The sequence below is a fragment of the Rhincodon typus genome, chromosome 8 (genome assembly GCF_021869965.1).
Source record: "Rhincodon typus isolate 14 chromosome 8, sRhiTyp1.1, whole genome shotgun sequence".
NCBI lineage: Eukaryota > Metazoa > Chordata > Chondrichthyes > Orectolobiformes > Rhincodontidae > Rhincodon > Rhincodon typus.
The window spans coordinates 70,505,101-70,522,310 of record NC_063339.1 but is presented as its reverse complement, the minus strand read 5'-3'; positions in this window follow the sequence as shown (position 1 = coordinate 70,522,310).

Sequence of the window (17,210 nt, the reverse complement as noted above, 5' to 3'; positions counted from 1 at the left end):
TGCAAACAGATATTGAAAGTGTAAGCGAATGGGCAAAACTGTGGCAGATGGAGTTCCATGTAAGCAAGTGCGAGGTTATCCATTTTGAATTGATAAAGGAGAGGTTGGGGTACTTTCTAGATGATATATACTTAAAAAAGAGACTTGGGGGTTTAAGTGTATAGGTCTTTAAAATGTCACAAACAGGTGCAGGAAATAATCAAGAAATCTAATGTAATGCTCGGAGATAGCATTGGTTGTGGGCCTTTATATCAATACAACTGGGCTACAAGGATACAGCATAAAAGCCTGGTTAGACCCTACTTGGATTACTGCGAGCAGATCTGGGCACCTCACCTCAGGAAGGCTTTACTGGCCTTGGAGCAAGTAGAAAGTAGGTTTACAAGAATGGAACCTAGTCTACAAGTTATGAGGGGAGATTATGCAAATTAAGTCAGCTTTCTCTAGAATTCACCTCTAGAATTTCTAGAGGTGGTCTGATCAAAGTTTTTAGGATATAACAGGAGAAGACAGGGTTGGTAAACTATTTCTGCTGGTTGTGAATTCTAGAACTAGAGGGAATAGTCTGAGAATTAGGGCCAGACTGTTCAGGCAAGATGTTAGGAAGTGCTTCTACACGCAAAGGGTGACGGATGTTTTGAACTCTCTTCTACAAATGGTGGCGGATGCTGGATCAGTTGTTAGTTTCAAATCTGAAATGGATAAACTTTTGCCAAGTGCAGGTTTTAAGGGATATAGCCAAAGGCAGGCATATGGAATTAGGTCAGCTATGACCTAATAAGATCAGTTATGATCTTATCGAATGTTGGAACAGCCTGGAAAGGCTGAGTGGCCTGTTCGTGGTCCTATGTTCCTCACAGACAGCAGCATGCAGTCCTACCTCCAAATCATTTTAATGATTAGGACATGAAGTTTAAAAGATTGGCATCTAGATGGAGCCCAATTCACATCTGCAAACGATACATCAGGTGGATTTGCCAGATGAAACAAAGAGGTAAAATCTCACCTTGCATCTTAGACCATAAGACCATACAACATAGAAATTAGGCCATCCAGCCCATTGAGTCTGCTCCACCATTCGATCATAGCTGATATGTTTCTCAACCTTACTCTTCTGTCTTCTCATAACACTTGATCCTCTTACTAATCAAGAACCTATCTATCGCTGTCTTAAACACACTCAGTGACCTGGCCTCCACAGCCCTCTGTGGCAATGAATTCCAGAGATTCATCACTCATGAAATTCCAGAAATTCCTCCTCATCTCAGTTCTAAATTGTCGCCCCTTCATTTTGAGGCTGTGCCCTTGAGTCCTAGTCTCCCCCCACCCTAGTGGAAATATGTTCTCCACATACAGAATACTGAGAGACTTGGATAGGTCTAAACTCCATTGAATGCAGACCCAGAATCCTCAACCACTCCTCATGGGACAATCTATGTGCTTTTACCATGCGGTAAATATGCAGGGAATCACTTGTCCCGGTCTCAGAGCTCGAGTGTTGGTAACTGATGTGATTCTGCCAATTACATAGGAAGACTCCACTGGGTATTTACACCTGAAGAAATATTTGAGGAGGTACCAGATGTGTCAGCACGCAAAATAAAAATGGAATCATCAGAAATACACAGGAGACTCATCAGAGTTAAAACAAGCATGAAAGGGATAAAGTGGATGAACGTTTGGGTGCATTCAGCAGAATCAAAATCCTACTCCTGTCCTCAAGAACTGATGACAACATCAGTTAACTGTTTGGTAGGTAGCTGTCTTCAGTTGAAATTAAATGCAAAAAGACATTATTTCAGATTTCCTTCGTGACAATATTTGTTGTAGTGGAGAAGGGTAGCCACTTGATGGCGCTGCTTTGCTTCCTTCGCACTTCTCCAGAAAGGAAACTTTCAGTAGAGTGTTCTTCAGTGTATCTGCAGAAGAAACCATTTGAAGGACATAGCCTGGCTCTAATTGATGCTTTGACCGCACGATTTCTCAGTGGGTAAACATAATCCTAAGCCATACAACTGAGAAACTGTTTTATTGTCGGTGCGTGCCGTTAAAGGAGGAGTGTGACTTCAACCATATTCAAGAAGTTCAACACTGTCTGAAACAAAACTACTGATTGATTGGCACTTCATCAGCCACCATAAACATTCACTTCCTCTCCTATTGATGAAAAATGGTCACTCTGTATACCAGCTGGGGTGCCAATGCTCCTGGCAAGCTGGCAGTCCCTTGCCATGGTGGGGGCATAGCCAAAGACCACCCTAGTAGATTGAAACCCCATGTACCCACCTTCAACACATGAACGAGGAACAAGAATAGGCCACTCCCCTTCAAGCCTGCTGTGCAATTCAATAAGCACGTGACTACTCTGATCTTAACCACATTCCTGCACATTCCCAACAATCTTTCACCCTCTTGGTGATCAAGAATCTGTCTACCTCTGTCTTAAAAATATTTTGTATCCGCTGTCTTTTGAGGAAGGGGAATTCCAAAGACTCTCAATCCTCAAAGGGAAATCTGTTTCCTCATCTCTGTTTTAAATCAGCAGCCCCTTGTCTTTAAAATTATGCCCCCCGCTTACTTCTAGATCGTCCCACAGGGGGAAAAATTTTTCCAACATCAACAACTTTTCATCCTTTCAACATTAACAGTTTCCCTGCCAAATAAAGGTGCGCCCACGTGAAAATCTTCATCAGTTATCCTTGGAGACAAGTTCCTGGCCCAGAAATGAAGCTATTTCCTGCCCTTACAGTGAAGACTTAACCCTGGAAATCCAATACAGAACCATAGAACAGCTACTGCACAGGACACCATTTGGCCCATCATATCTGTGTCATGTTATTGAAGGAGCAATTTACCTAATGCAACTCCCTCTCATGTTCCCCACTGTTTTCAGGTAACAATCTAATTCCATCTTGAATGCCTCAATCGAACCTGTTTCCCCTACACCATCAGGCAGTGCAAAGTAGTTCCTAATTAGATCAGCCATCTAAGTACTGTGCCTACAGGTGCAGGTCAGAGGCTAGGAATGCAGCAATGAGTAACTCACCACCTGACTCCCCAAAGCCTGTCCACCATCTACAAAACACAAATCAGGAGTATGATGAATTAACCCTCACTTGCCTAGATGGGTGCAGCCCCAACAGTACTCAAGAAGCTTGACACCATCTAGGACAAAGCAGCCCGCTTGGTTAGCAACCCATCCACCACCTTCAACACTCACTCCCTTCCATGGACATGCAGTAACGTGTCTCAGTTACAAGATGCCAGGGTCATCCACGGCACCTTTAAAACATGCAACTTCTGCCATCCAGAAGGATAGGCCAGCAGATACATGGGAGGTCCCCTAGATGCAAGTTCCCCTTCAAGTTACAAACCATCCTGGCTTGGAAATATTTTGCTGAGCTTTCAGGGTCAAAGTCCAAGAGCTCCCTCCTTAGCAGCACTGAGAGTGGATCTCAGTCCCAAATCTGCAGTTGTACAAGGCGACAGATCATCACCATCTTCTGAAAGGAAATTAGGGTTGCAAAATAAACACTGCTTAGAAAATAAATATTGTTAAATAAATGCTCAGCCAGCAATGTCCACATCAACAGGAATGAATAAAACAAAGTACTGCATTAAAAAAAAAGCAATTCTTTGCTATGGCTAATTATCTTAAATCTGTCTCCTTTTGGATTGTCAAAGTACAAATGTTTGATCAGTAACTGGAGGGAGCAAAAGTAGGTCCTTATTGTGTGCACAATTCATTATAGATGCAGCACAACAGCCCACCTATATTAAAAGACTTTATACACCAGTTCTTTCCATGAGCAAGTGTCATCCTTGGACTATCATGCACAATTCATCGTCAGCGTAAAATCCTGCAAAATAAAATGGTGTTTTAAAAGGTTCTGAGAAAAAGGAGTGAAGGAACATTATCTCTCAAGCCAGAGAGCTCTGTTGTATGGAGGAACTGAAGACACTCGAAAAGCTCAAAGTGCCACTATCTGAGATGATGGCCAACAGTCTAAGGAGGCCCATGCAAGCAAAAACAGGCAAATCACAGAAGCAGAAAGAACTCCAATAAAGCTAAGACACTGAAACCCAACAAACACAATGGATCCATTCAGGAAGAAGCCAGTGCTCTAGATGTAGGTCCCAGTAGAATTTAGTCACAACTTAAATCTCCATTATTACTTTTCATTATCTGTACTCCATCAGTTGGCTTTCAAGCATCTAGAGTTCAAAATTCCACGTCATCTTCTAATTCCATGCTTGCCTCCAGCAAATAGTGTGTGTTAGAATTTTAGTTGCGGCGCATGCAATTTTTCAAACATTTAGAGATGAGGGCTGTGTCAGAGGTCAGTAAATTATTCCTGACACCAACGCACATCTATCTGGAGTGGGTTTTTGCCAGCTCATTTGCCATCTTTGGGCTTAACCGTGCTCCTGTTGGCTGCTCCCAAGCGCATACAGTGCGGATAATGAGGAGTTTTGCTCAACCAAGCACATTGTCATTTTTCACATTCTTTCCCTTTCCCACATCACCTGGCATCTGCAACTTTTTCAGGTGAGCAACCGGAGGTTTATTGGAGGGAGCAGTTGCTAGGCAACACAGCAAGAAGCATCCAATTACAACTGAGTGAGTTGGCTGCGAATTTGGAAGGGGAGAATGTCAGAACAGCAAACAGCTCGTCACTTGTAAAAATATAAATAAGCCTCTCTGAACAGGAAACACGACAGCATTAGTAATCAGTTAAGTGGCTGTATGTTTAATTTAAAACATGAGGAGTTGTTGTGCAATGGGAAGTTATTAGAAGTGAGGACAGTGATGAGTGGCAGCTAGAGGGGGCTATAACGCCATCTGGTAGAAACATAGTCATCTATGGCATCAACTTCTGAGTTGATCCAGGTCAACACTTTCTGGCCTCCTTTGATGTGGAAACTTTGCGACTGACAGAGTAAACAATATGCTGTGCCTAAGACCAGCACCAGTGCCCAAGGCTTGGCAGTTCATTTCTTTTTGTTTTCATTGCTACTGTGAGATTACCAAAAGGAACCCAGATATATGAATATTTCCTCAAAGGAAAAACACTAATGGTAAGCACAGGTCAGAAATAGAATAAAATTAAAGCACAAAACCTAGAGGAAGGGATAAATCCATTATGAAAATCAGGAGCATACTATCCATCCACCACAATGCACCAAACACGCCAACCCCAAAAAGACTGGAATCCCTGAAAAGCAAAGTTGATAATACATTCGTAGATATAATGTGTTATATATTAGAGAGAAATTGGGAAAGTGGGAAATTTCTTCAATGGACAATTCATATGCTAAAGAACAACAGAGGTGAGGCAAGTCAGGAATTACTGGTTAGGCTTAGATTTTAAAATATATGGAACATCAGAAGTCAGAGACAGCCGAGGACATTCACAGTTTTGAAGCCCTGGTACAGGACAAGTTGTAGAGGAGATGGTTTTTGACTTTTGTCAAACCTTGGGAGGCATTGTATATGGTAATAGTTCTATAAGTGCAAATATGATGATGTCCTGTATGGACAATGAGGAGTCCAGCTCAAGGTCCTAATAGTTTTAGGTATGTTACCCTGATCCCTGATAGTTTTAGTTGTTATGAATAACTAGTCAACGTAACTAACACCTTTTGATATCATGCAATAAACAGCATCCTTAGGAAAAAATAAACTGTATCTTGTTGTTAAGACAAATTCTTCTTCTTGTTAAGACTTACAAATGGTTTAACCTCTATCACTATAACTTAATGGATCCACTATAGCGGGATTGGTAGAAAATACTCTGCCCAACCTGACTAGTGCTCTTTCCAATTAGCTAGGATTTGTTGGTTCCACAAGCATATGACATGGTGGTCAGTGATGGGATCATGGCTCAAATATCTCAAGGTAATATTGATGAAAATAATGCACTCAACCCAGGAGAAAAAAATTTCAAAAGACTCATGAGTTTACTACTTAAATGATGTTGCCACTTTAAGAATACTCGGTCAGCAAGTCCAAGAGATTGGCAAAGGAGCAGTCTTCAGGGCCCAGGGAAAGAACAGCAGGACAAAAGCTAGGCTAGAACTTTCATCTAAGAGCCGCTGGGGGGCTCAGGAAAGAAAGCATAGGCTGGGAACAAATAAAGAGACGATTCACACTTTACAGGTACAAGTCCTTAAGAGATGGAGGATCAGTAGGGGCAGAACCAATTCAAGGTCTGGTAGAAAGCAACCATTTCAGAGTTCCAGAATTAAAATAAAGGATCCCTGTAGCTGAGGGGTAAGTATTTTAAATTAAACTAACAGGCTGGGAACGATGGAGATGAAAAGGAGCATCTACCGTTCACAACTGTGATGCTGCAATAGAGTGTGCAGACATTGAGGCCCAGACAATGAGGCACAGCCACATTAGTAAAGCCAAGGGCAATTAAATTAGTTTATAGCCAGTCCATGGCATCAGTAACATTGTGGAGCAGGTTTAAAAGTTTTGAAACATACCACAGGAGGAAAAAATACGCGAGGTGGCTTGTTTGGAACTTTAAAATGAGCAAAGTGAAGCAAATCGAGAAAAATAAAGGTGAATTTCTCACAGGCAGTGAAATTTTGATCAGATGAAAACAAACCAAATCTAGAAAGTCTTTAAAAAGAAATAGACTGAATAATGCAAAAAATAAGGACCTACTTGATATTTTTTGCCTAAAGTGTAGAAGAGATTGATGTTTTCAGAAAGAAGATTGGATGGATAATTACCAATCACTAATACAACAATTGTGCTTGAAATGGTTCATCTACGTGGTTACCTATATGTTGAGAGTTAATCAGGCCCAGTGGACTACAAATGACAATAGAATGCTCACTTTAGTCAAAGTGAAGTTGGCCATTCATTAATCCTTTTAACATTGTAAACTCAGCATAATATACTGCCTTAAAGATATAAACTTGTAGCTCAACCACACAGTGTGTGCCATCTACCCATCCATCCATCCATCGAGTCATTGGGAATCAGTAACAGAATAAAATCCAATGAAACAGTGAAGTTAGCATTAAAAACTATGTGTCAGTTACAACTTCTTGCATGGAAGTGAATATGATTGAGGAGGCTTCGGCACTTGTGGTTAGAAACAATCAGTATCATTTACAACAGAGAATAAAGACATTTTCAGGACCTTTGTGAAAAATTGATGGTCCCCTCAGGGCTTTAGCAAAGGTTTATAAATTGTTGATGGTTCATATAAGATAACTGTAATTCCAGAAAAAAGAACTGTCAGGTTTTCATATTGCAGACTGTGGTCATGTGTCAGCCTACAGCATAGATCCTAGTCCTCATTCCAGACAGAGGAGGACATACTGTTAAGAGAAACAGTACTTGCAATTTATATGGCACCTATCATGTCCTCAGGATTTTCAAAGTATTTCACATGCACTATATTTAAAGTATAGTCACTGTTGCAATGTAGAAAATGTTCTAACCGATAAGCGCACAGCAAGTTGTCACAAATAACAACAACAAATAACGAAACATTCTGCTTTATGATGGTGACTGAGGAATACGTATTGGCCAGAGACCATAGGGTCGTATAGCACAGAAACAGACCCTTCGGTCCAACCAATCCATGCCGACTAACTAAACTAGGTCCACTTACCTGTGTTTGGCCCATATCCCTCCAAACCCTGTCAATTCATGAACTTATCCAAATGTCTTTTAAACATTGTAACTGTACCTACATCCACCACTTCCTCTAGCAGTTCTTTCCACACACGAACCACTCTGTGTAAAAAAAAAGTTGCCTCTCATGTCCTTTTTAATTTTTTCTCCTCTCACCTTAAAAATGTGCCCTCTAGTTTTGACCTCCCCCACCCTAGGGAAAAGACTCTTCTCATTCACCTTATCTTTACCCCTCATGATTTTGCAAACCTCACCCCTCAACCTCCTACACTTTAGTGACAAAAATCACAGTCTTTCCAGTCTATTTTTATATCTCAAACCCTGCATTCTCAGCAACATCCTGGTAAATCTTTTCTGAACACTCTCTGGTTTAATAATACCCTTCCTATAACATGGTGACCAGAACTGGGCACAGTACTCCAGAAGAGGCCTCACCAACAAATTGTACAACTACAACATGATGTCCTAACTCCTACACTCTGAGCAATGAAGGCAAGTGTGTGAAATACCTTCTTGACCACCCTGTCTACCTTAGAAACAAATTTCAAAGAATTATGTACCTGAACCCTTAGATTTCTCTGTTCTACAACACTACCCAGTACCCTACCATTAATTGTATAAGTCCTCTCCTCACTTGTATTATCAAAATGCGATACCGCACATTTAGCCAAATTAAACTTCATCTGCCATGCGTCAGCCCACTGACCCAATTGAGCAATATCTCTTTGTAATCTTACTGTCCACTATACCACCCATTTTGGTGTCACCTGCAAACTTACTAACCATGCCTCCTATATTCTCATCCAACTCATTTATATAACTGACAAACAAAAGTGAACGCAGCACTGATCCCTGCGGAACACCACTGGTCACAACCCTCCAGTACAAAAAAACAACCCTCCACCTCCATCCTCTGTCTCCTACCATACCAGGGATAAATCTTTCAAAACAGTGTCACAGGGCCTATATTGTAAAAAACAGACTGAGCCATACTTTAACATCTCATCCAGAAGACAGCACTGACTTCCTGGAATGTCAGCCTGGATTTTATGCTCAAGCCTCTTGAGTGTAAGTTGAATTCACAACCGTGTGACTTGGAAGTAAGGTAAGGGTTATGTCTCACACTGTGCAAAATAGAACATAGCGAGCTGAAGAAACACAGCCGAATATAATTATGGATATCTCCTTAGCATTTTAGACATTGCCCACGTAGACACTCTCATGCTATTGAAGCATTGTCACTTTAAGGTAATGAACTGACACGCCTTGCATCTGGATTGCTGTTACTGTAATATCACCCATCAGTATTATACAAGGAAATCTTCTCAAGGAGCTGAGTTATGAGACAATGGGTGGCAACCTCAAAGATGTGTGGGGGATGGTAGACACCATTCTAGCAATTTGACAACACGTTGTGCAATACACTGCACCTTGGTTCACTTGAGTCAAATAAGATGAAGTACTGTAGACTGGAGACATTCCTTTGTCATTACAAATAAACTGAAACTTCTGCATAATTTGCCCCACCTTACTGCGACCACAATTTCCAACTCAGCCTTTAATACAGATCCTCAATTTCTCCCAGGACCATACGGTTGCTTTCGCAATGATTGGCTGCACCCATACAAGATTAGTTAATAAAATATACACTTGAGCTGCTGAGCAAAATACAAACAAAAATGCTCTTTTGCCAAGTCAAGCTGAGTTGCATAAGTTTATTTCTTGTACTTCCAAATTTTCATGTCTGTGAAGAAAGCCTAGTGACCAAACCGTTTACCCTGAATCAAAATCAGGGATCATTCATAAAATATAAACTGACTCTCTGAGTTTTACCTATGAAAACCCAACTGAAGTTCTTCCTGAGCAGCCAAAATGTTCACTCCTCAGTTTTATGGTGATTTTACTGTCTCTCCATCTCCTTCTCTGGCCACCAACCACAATTTCACCCAATCTGTGCCTGTCTTTGTACCCACTCTTCCTCCAGTCTATGGTCTCCTTACATCCTTTCCTTTCCCTTTGCATCTTACTTCATCCCCCAACCATACTTTCCTCTTCTCCAAACATCTCCTGCAATCGATGTTTATTCCTCCCCCCATATATGGACAATTATTTGGTTCCCAAGGAAAGCATATTTCCTCAGGGAATTCTTTGAACATGATCACTTCCTAGCCAATCCATTTTCACTCGCTAGACTGCTCTTTCAATCCCAAATCCATTTTTGCCATCTTGGCTTCTCCACTTAATCTTTTCTCACATCCTTATTTGAAGGGTTTCACTTCAAAAACACACTAAAAGCTGTTTTTGGCTGACTCTGCGGCTAAGTGTTTCAAGTGTCCATTTCATTAATTTTTTTGGATGACAATTGCCAAAAGAAACATGATGAATCAGTGGGGGTAGTCAAGAGTCACTGAAATTCACATCTCTCAGACAATAGGCACAAACGCGAGGAGAGGGAAGGAAGTGGAATAAATGTGTTTTAATTCCCATATATTATTCTTTCCACAGAGGTTAGAATTACCCACTTCCTCTTTCCTGTATCAAAGCAAGGAATTAGTTTTTACTGTTCTTCCCGAAACCAGTCATCTCCTTGCGTGTTTAGCATCTCTTGCATGGCTCGGAACTGAGCCATCAAAACGTCGCAGCCCAAAAGCAAACAATGGTTTCTGGTCCACCAAGAGGTCTTCATGTTGAGCAGGGTAGTTAGGCCTTAGGCTAGGAATTGGGTAAAATATTCAGCCAAGTGTCCACTGCTGGCTACTTTCCAATCACTCCTGCTGACGGGCCGTATCTGCATGTTGGGGAAGGAAAGTATTTAAGCTAGGTAAAAGTTGCAAGCCAGAACTTCATAGCCTGTGAATACTTTCAGCTAGGTTTTATAATTGGCGTCATTTTAACACCGGCATTAAAACATTCAGTTTAAATCGATTGTTATTTAAGGACAATAAAACAAAATGTCTGATGTAATGCTGCTATCAGCTAATGGATGGGGAAGCATCATCACAGCTACCTTCCAGCAAATAAATACGATCTTGGGGAACACCATCTACACCCTGAGAATGTAGTTTACTTTAAATCTACATTGCACTGTCCAGAACCAGACATGAAGACATTTCAGAAACAGGGAAAGTTGGCCACATCACACTGCTACTTTGCAGTAAATGCACATATGGTATTCTCCACTAACAGGATGGTGCCATCAAGCCAAGGGGCAATTCTGCTGGCACACAAATGGATAGTATGGCATATGAATTTCAGTGCTGATGCAATGCCAGGCATTGAGGCTATGGACTGATGGATTGCATTAGTCTGCAATAGGCAGATTACTGACTGTACGCAATCAGATTGTGTTTACAAAAAGTCAGAACATAACATCTCATGATGAATGTGCCAATCTGTGGTTGATCAGTGATTGCTGAGAAATTCAAACAGTGCTAAGAATTACGTGAACAATTTAAGATTATCAGTTAGGCTTGCAACGTGCTTGTCAGAAGCTACAGACATTCATTCATAGGGACCTGACCTCTGCAGCAAAATGGAACACACTTTTTTGAACAAAACAAAAGGCTGGGGGAAAATAGTTCTCTGGTGCATTCCCCATGGCAATGCCTTGATCAATCATAGCCCATGTGCCAACCAATTAGTCCCCTTTCCTCATACAATATAAATTGTTGCTTGTTTTGAAGTTTAACATTCTTGAATCTGCCCTGCTGATTACAAGATGAAAAGCTTCAACAGCCTGTCTCTTTCTTCAGTAGTACCGCAGTTAATTTGACAAAATTCTGAATTACCCCAATTGGCACTGAACTCTGGGAGGGGAAGGAGGGGGGCAGGGATTATCGAGTATCACTAGGACAAAGAGAGATGAACATGCCTTAAGTAATAGGTCAGAAATTACTCCAATTTCAATGAATAGAAGGAGTATCATTCAGACTCCTTCACATTCCTCTGAGTATCCCTGATCCAAGTTCCTCTTTATGTACGTCCTTGATGAGATTTTGCCGAGAGTCAAAACAGACAGAAATTCACTGATCGGTAAGAAAACTGCTTTTTATCCAAACAACTGCAAGCTAGAAATCTGGATTACTGATGACTCAGGCAGCACACAACATTCAGTTCTTTCACATTGGCTGCATGTGTACACAGGGTGTTAACGATTGACTCATCGGCACTTACAGACAGCAATATCTCTTTAAGGCGTGATGCATTCTGCAGACGCCAGGAAAACATTTCTCCAGAGACATGCCTGAAGCAAATGGAACTAAGAGTCTTGAATACAGCCTTGGAGGTCCTGAATGATGAGGGCATCGTAGCCTGCGTCCCCAGTAGCAGTCACCTACCTCCCTGATACGCAGGTCCTCTGCCAACTGGGAAGTATTGCTAATGATGCCTGCTGCAACTCGAAAAGAGCTTACTGTATAAATGTTCGTGGTCACAGTAACCATGTCACCCAAAGGCAGAGATCTCCGTGCACTGCTTCATGGCTACAGCTGGCAAAATTGCTCAGTGATGGCTTCCTTTGATTCAGTCATACATACACACAAAGAGGTCATTCAGTCTATCAGACAATCGTAGAATCCCTGTGATTTGTGGAAGCAGGCCATTTAGCCCGAGTCCACACCGACACTGCAAAGGGCACCTGGACCCAAACCCCTTACCCTATAACCCTGCATTGCTCACAGCTAATCCACCTACCCTGCACACTTTGGGTGGATCCAAACCCAGGTCCCTGGTGCTGTGAGGCAGCAGTGCTAACTGCTGAGCCACTACATCAAGTGCATGCTGGTTCACTTTAGAATAACCCTGGTCTGTACTCTATTCTCCCCCTCTATCCCCACAGCCTTACAAGTTTATTCTCTTCAAGTGCCATTTCCCTTTGAAATCATTCCCTCTGTCTCCCATACTCTATTTTTCTTGCTGCTTTCAGTTGACCTCCAGCCCCAAAGCCCATCCTAAAAGACCACCCATAATTGCAGCCAAACTGTTTATGAGACAAACAATAATGCAACGGCAAAAATCTTTCCCTGGGCACGACAATAACATCGCCAAGTAATGAAAGAAAAAAAAACAACGTCCAGAATTTTGGCAGCAATTTGAAAGGAAAGAAACCAGAAGTTAACCAACTGCATGATTCACCAAAACAGAGTTGGGATGGTAGCAGAGGCCACCCTGCTCATTATTTTTAATGCTTTTTCTTCGTTCTTTCAGGGAATGTATCATCCCTGGCTAGGACAGCAATTACTACCCATCCCTAACTGCCCTTGAAGTGAGTGGCTTGCTAGATCATTTCAGAGGGCAGTTGAGAGTCAACCACATTGCACTTGGAATTAGTTGTGGGCCAAACCAATTAAGATTGCCTTCTGTAAAGCCATTCATTTTTCATCCAAAGGACATTAATGAAGCAGGTGGGTTTTTATAACAATAAAAGACCACAATTTCAGAGACTAGCTTTCAATTCCAGACATTTATTAATCGAATTTAAATACCCTGCTTGGATTTGAACTCATGGCCTTAGAAGATTACCCTGGGCATCCAGGAGCCTAGTCCCACTATGTTACTGCCACCTTGTTAGTATCACGTTGCATTGTGTAACATCAGCATGTGGTGAGTGAAGCAAGTAGACTATTTGAATACTAAAAACTTAAAATATCCTGCCCTTCAAATATTCCCCAGCATGTTCTTCTGCTTCCAGTGAACCAAACTATTCAGCATGGCACTGTCAGCTGGATATAACTCTGCTTCTTTCCTGTCACTTTAGGGGCTTTAGTGGGAGACAAAGCATTGTTAAAAAAATGGGGACTGCCCATTAACTAAAGTTTTAGAATATTTTAGTTAAAAGTCAATTATCAGCAAAAGACAGTTGACACAAAAGTAGGTGGAAGTACTGTATTTTAATAAGTGGCCATGAACTGTATTGATGAAGAAGTGTTTATTTTCAATGCATCCATGAGTGTACCAGTATGAAAAGCCTGTCATTCCCAAACTGTGATGCAAGGTGATACTTAACCTGTTAATGACATGGAGCCTCAGCTTGTTTGCTACTGGTACCGATTCCCAGCACCGGTACACTCATAGCTGTGTATTAAGGGCAGTTGCCCTGGCCTTGCAAGTTTCTAACAGACAATGTGTTATTATTAAAAAGCTGTTGAATTCACTGGCATTCATATCCTGAACACACTGGCTGCCAAACCTTAGTATTTGAAGCACTCAGATCCATTATGCAGTTAAGATGAAGAAGTACAGTTTTCAGCAACGTATTGGGACCTTTCAAGAGATGATGATGAATATTAAGCCTATCCAAAATCAGTTTCTGAATAATTTAATAACTAATTCATTTCAAAATCAGGAACTGAGGCCATGACTTTTGAATAAAAATAATTATTTCAAACAGATGTCATGGTGGAGTTGATTAATGTCAGAATCCTGTTATTCTCAGTCTTTTTGGGCTAGGGGCCATGGTTTTGGCTTATGGAGAGAATCCGTATTGGAAAGTAGGTTTGTGTGCTTGGATATAGATTAGGACAAGACTCTGCTGTCATGATCCAATGGTCAAATCGCCTGCCCACATTTACTGGGGTGAAATCAGTCTTGAGCAGTAATGCAAAATGAGTGATAGCGAATAAGCAGCTTTAAACCCTAATTTTACTGACTCGCTGTTGCCCTTTTGGTGCTAATGTCACATGTCAATTTAATCCCAATGCCTTACCTTCTTATACATCACAAATAGCCAGTTTGGGAAGATTTTGGATAACTCCTTGTATAACAGTTTAAGTAGAGGTGGAGGGAGGCTTGTAAAGTAGCAACTTAGAAGTGTTCGAATCAGGGTGTGAGCAAGTGCAGAAATTTACAAGGAGAAACAAAGCAGCCTATGTTCAACAATCGCCAAAGTGTTTTTGATAGATTTTTGGGGAAAGACAATAAGTACTATTCATTACTTGAGAAACATGACATAGTCTTCTGTAATTGCACATGAGTAGAAGATTGAAACAAATAGCTCATTCACTTTCAGGAACTGAGTGCCTAAGCTCCCTTTTGAACAAGAATAGTCATGTATTTATATAATTTATTGCTTTATACAGACAACAGGAAATTTGTTCAAATACTTACTCGTGATCTTTGTTGAGTCAGTACTGGAGGGATCTGTTGAATCTGTTGAGGTTGTTGTACATGCTGGCCTCTCTCACGGGTGAACACAGAGTCAGAATTAAGAGGAAAGGCACAGGACTGCTCCTTGTAATCTTGCTGGAAGGTTGTGAACTTTACAAAACATTCGCAAGAAGGGCAAATTCTCCACATACTTTCAAGACAAGCAACAAAGCTGCCTCTGGGTCTCTCACTGCTCTTGAAGATCACCCATTCAAAAGGACAGTGTGTCTGGTTTGATATTATGTCACAAGCATCACTGTGTTGCTAAATTCCAGGATTGAGATTACATAAAATACAACATAAAACCCAGAAGGGACTCAAGAAAAAAAGTAAAAAAGCTAGATGCTGTAATTCTTCATGTTGCATTTGTTCATATCAATGCAATCGTATATTTCTGAAATTGCAGCACAGGACCGCAATAGCTAAAACATTCATATAGCACCATCCCAAAGCATTGCACAGAGACAATAGGAGAAGCTAAGCACTGGGAGAAATCCAAAGGATCATCAATAGTACAATCAAAAGCAGTTTTAGTTGCAGGATGTGGTGCTGTGTCATTCTTCAAGATAATAGAATAATGTGTGGTGATACAAAAAGACGAGGGCTAGAGCTGGAAAGATGTGCAATTTTGTAGGTAATAATTCAATGTTAAATGTGTTATAGAATAGATCATAGAATCCCTGCAGTGTGGAAACAGGCCCTTTGGTCCCACATGCCCACACTGACCCTCAGAGCATCCAACCCAGACCCATCCCCCAATAACCCACCTAATCTACACATCCCTGAACACTACAGGCAATTTAGCATGGCCAATCCACCTAGCCTGCACACCTTTGGACAGTGGGAGGAAACCGGAGCACCCAGAGGAAACCCATGCAGACATGGGGGAGAATGTGCAAACTCCACACAGTCGCCCGAGGCTGGAATTGAACCCGGATCCCTGGCGCTGTGAGGCAGTAGTGCTTATCACTGAGCCACCGTGCTGCCCAGGTTGGCACAAACTTAGCACAGGATGAGGTTTAAACAGTTTTGAATAATTATAAACCTTTGTAACGTAGAACATAGGAGAGTACAGAGCAGGAACAGGCCCTTCGGCCCACAATGTTGTGCCAAACATGATGCCAAATTAAACAAATCCCTTCTGCCTGCCCTTGGTCCATTCCTTGCATATTCATGTGCTTAACTAAAAGTTTCTTAAATGCTCCTATTGTATCTGCCTCCACCACCACCACCATTTCTGGCAGCAACACTCTCTGGGTAAAAATTATTCCTCTCACATATCCTTTGAAATTGTCCCCTCTCACTAGTAAATGCATGCTCCCTAGTTTTAGACATTTCAACCCTGGCCAAAAGATTCTGACCATCAACCCTGTCCATGCATCTCATATTTCTATAAACTTCCCCTCAGTCTCCGTCACTCCAGCGAAAAGAACCTGAGTTTTTCTAGCCTCTCTTCATAGTTCATACCCTCTCATCCAGGCAGCATCCTGGTAAATCTTTTCTGCACCCTCTCCAAAGCCTCCACATCCTTCCTGTAATGTGGCGACCAGAATTTAATGTAGTTCTCTAAGTGACCAAAGTTTCGTAAAGCTGCAACATAACATCCTGACTCTTGTACTCAATTCACCGATCAGTAAAGGCAAGCATGCCATACACCTTCTTTACCACCCTATGTACTTGCATGGCCACTTTCAGGGAGCTATGGGCTTGAATCCCAAGATCCCTCTGTACATCAATGCTGTTCAGGGTCCTGCAATACTTTTCCTTAACATTTGATCCCACAAAGTGCAGCACCTCACACTTACCAGGATTAAACAGCATCTGCAACTGATCTATATTTCGCTGTATCCTTTGGCAACCTTCTACACTATCCACAACTCCACTGATCTTTGTATCATCTGCAAACTTACTAACCCACCCATTTACATTTTCATCCAAGTCATTTATATATATATATCACAAACAGCAAAGTGGAGTACAAGGCACTGGTGGGGGGTAACAAGGAGAATTCAAACTTGAAGTGGAAAAGTTCCAATGACAATGGGAGACAGGTAACAAAATTCTTGGTGATGGGTAAGACATAAGCTTTGAACCTCAGTTCAAATGGAATCAGGTGGATGATCAGAAATCGGTGTTGCGGGGGGGGATGGTTCAGATTTATGGTGCTTACAGGATAGCATTATTTTGGACGTCACCATGGAGTTAGTCAGAAATCAATGAGGAAAAAGTGAGATAGTATAGTGATGGCTAGTGCCCAGTCTGGTGAAGGAGAGATAAAGTTGAGTGTCAGAGATAGTAGGAACTGCAGATGCTGGAGAATCCGAGACAACAAGGTGCAGGGCTGGATGAACACAGCAGGCCAAGCAGCATCATAGGAGCAGAGAGGCCTCTCTGCTCCTATGATGCT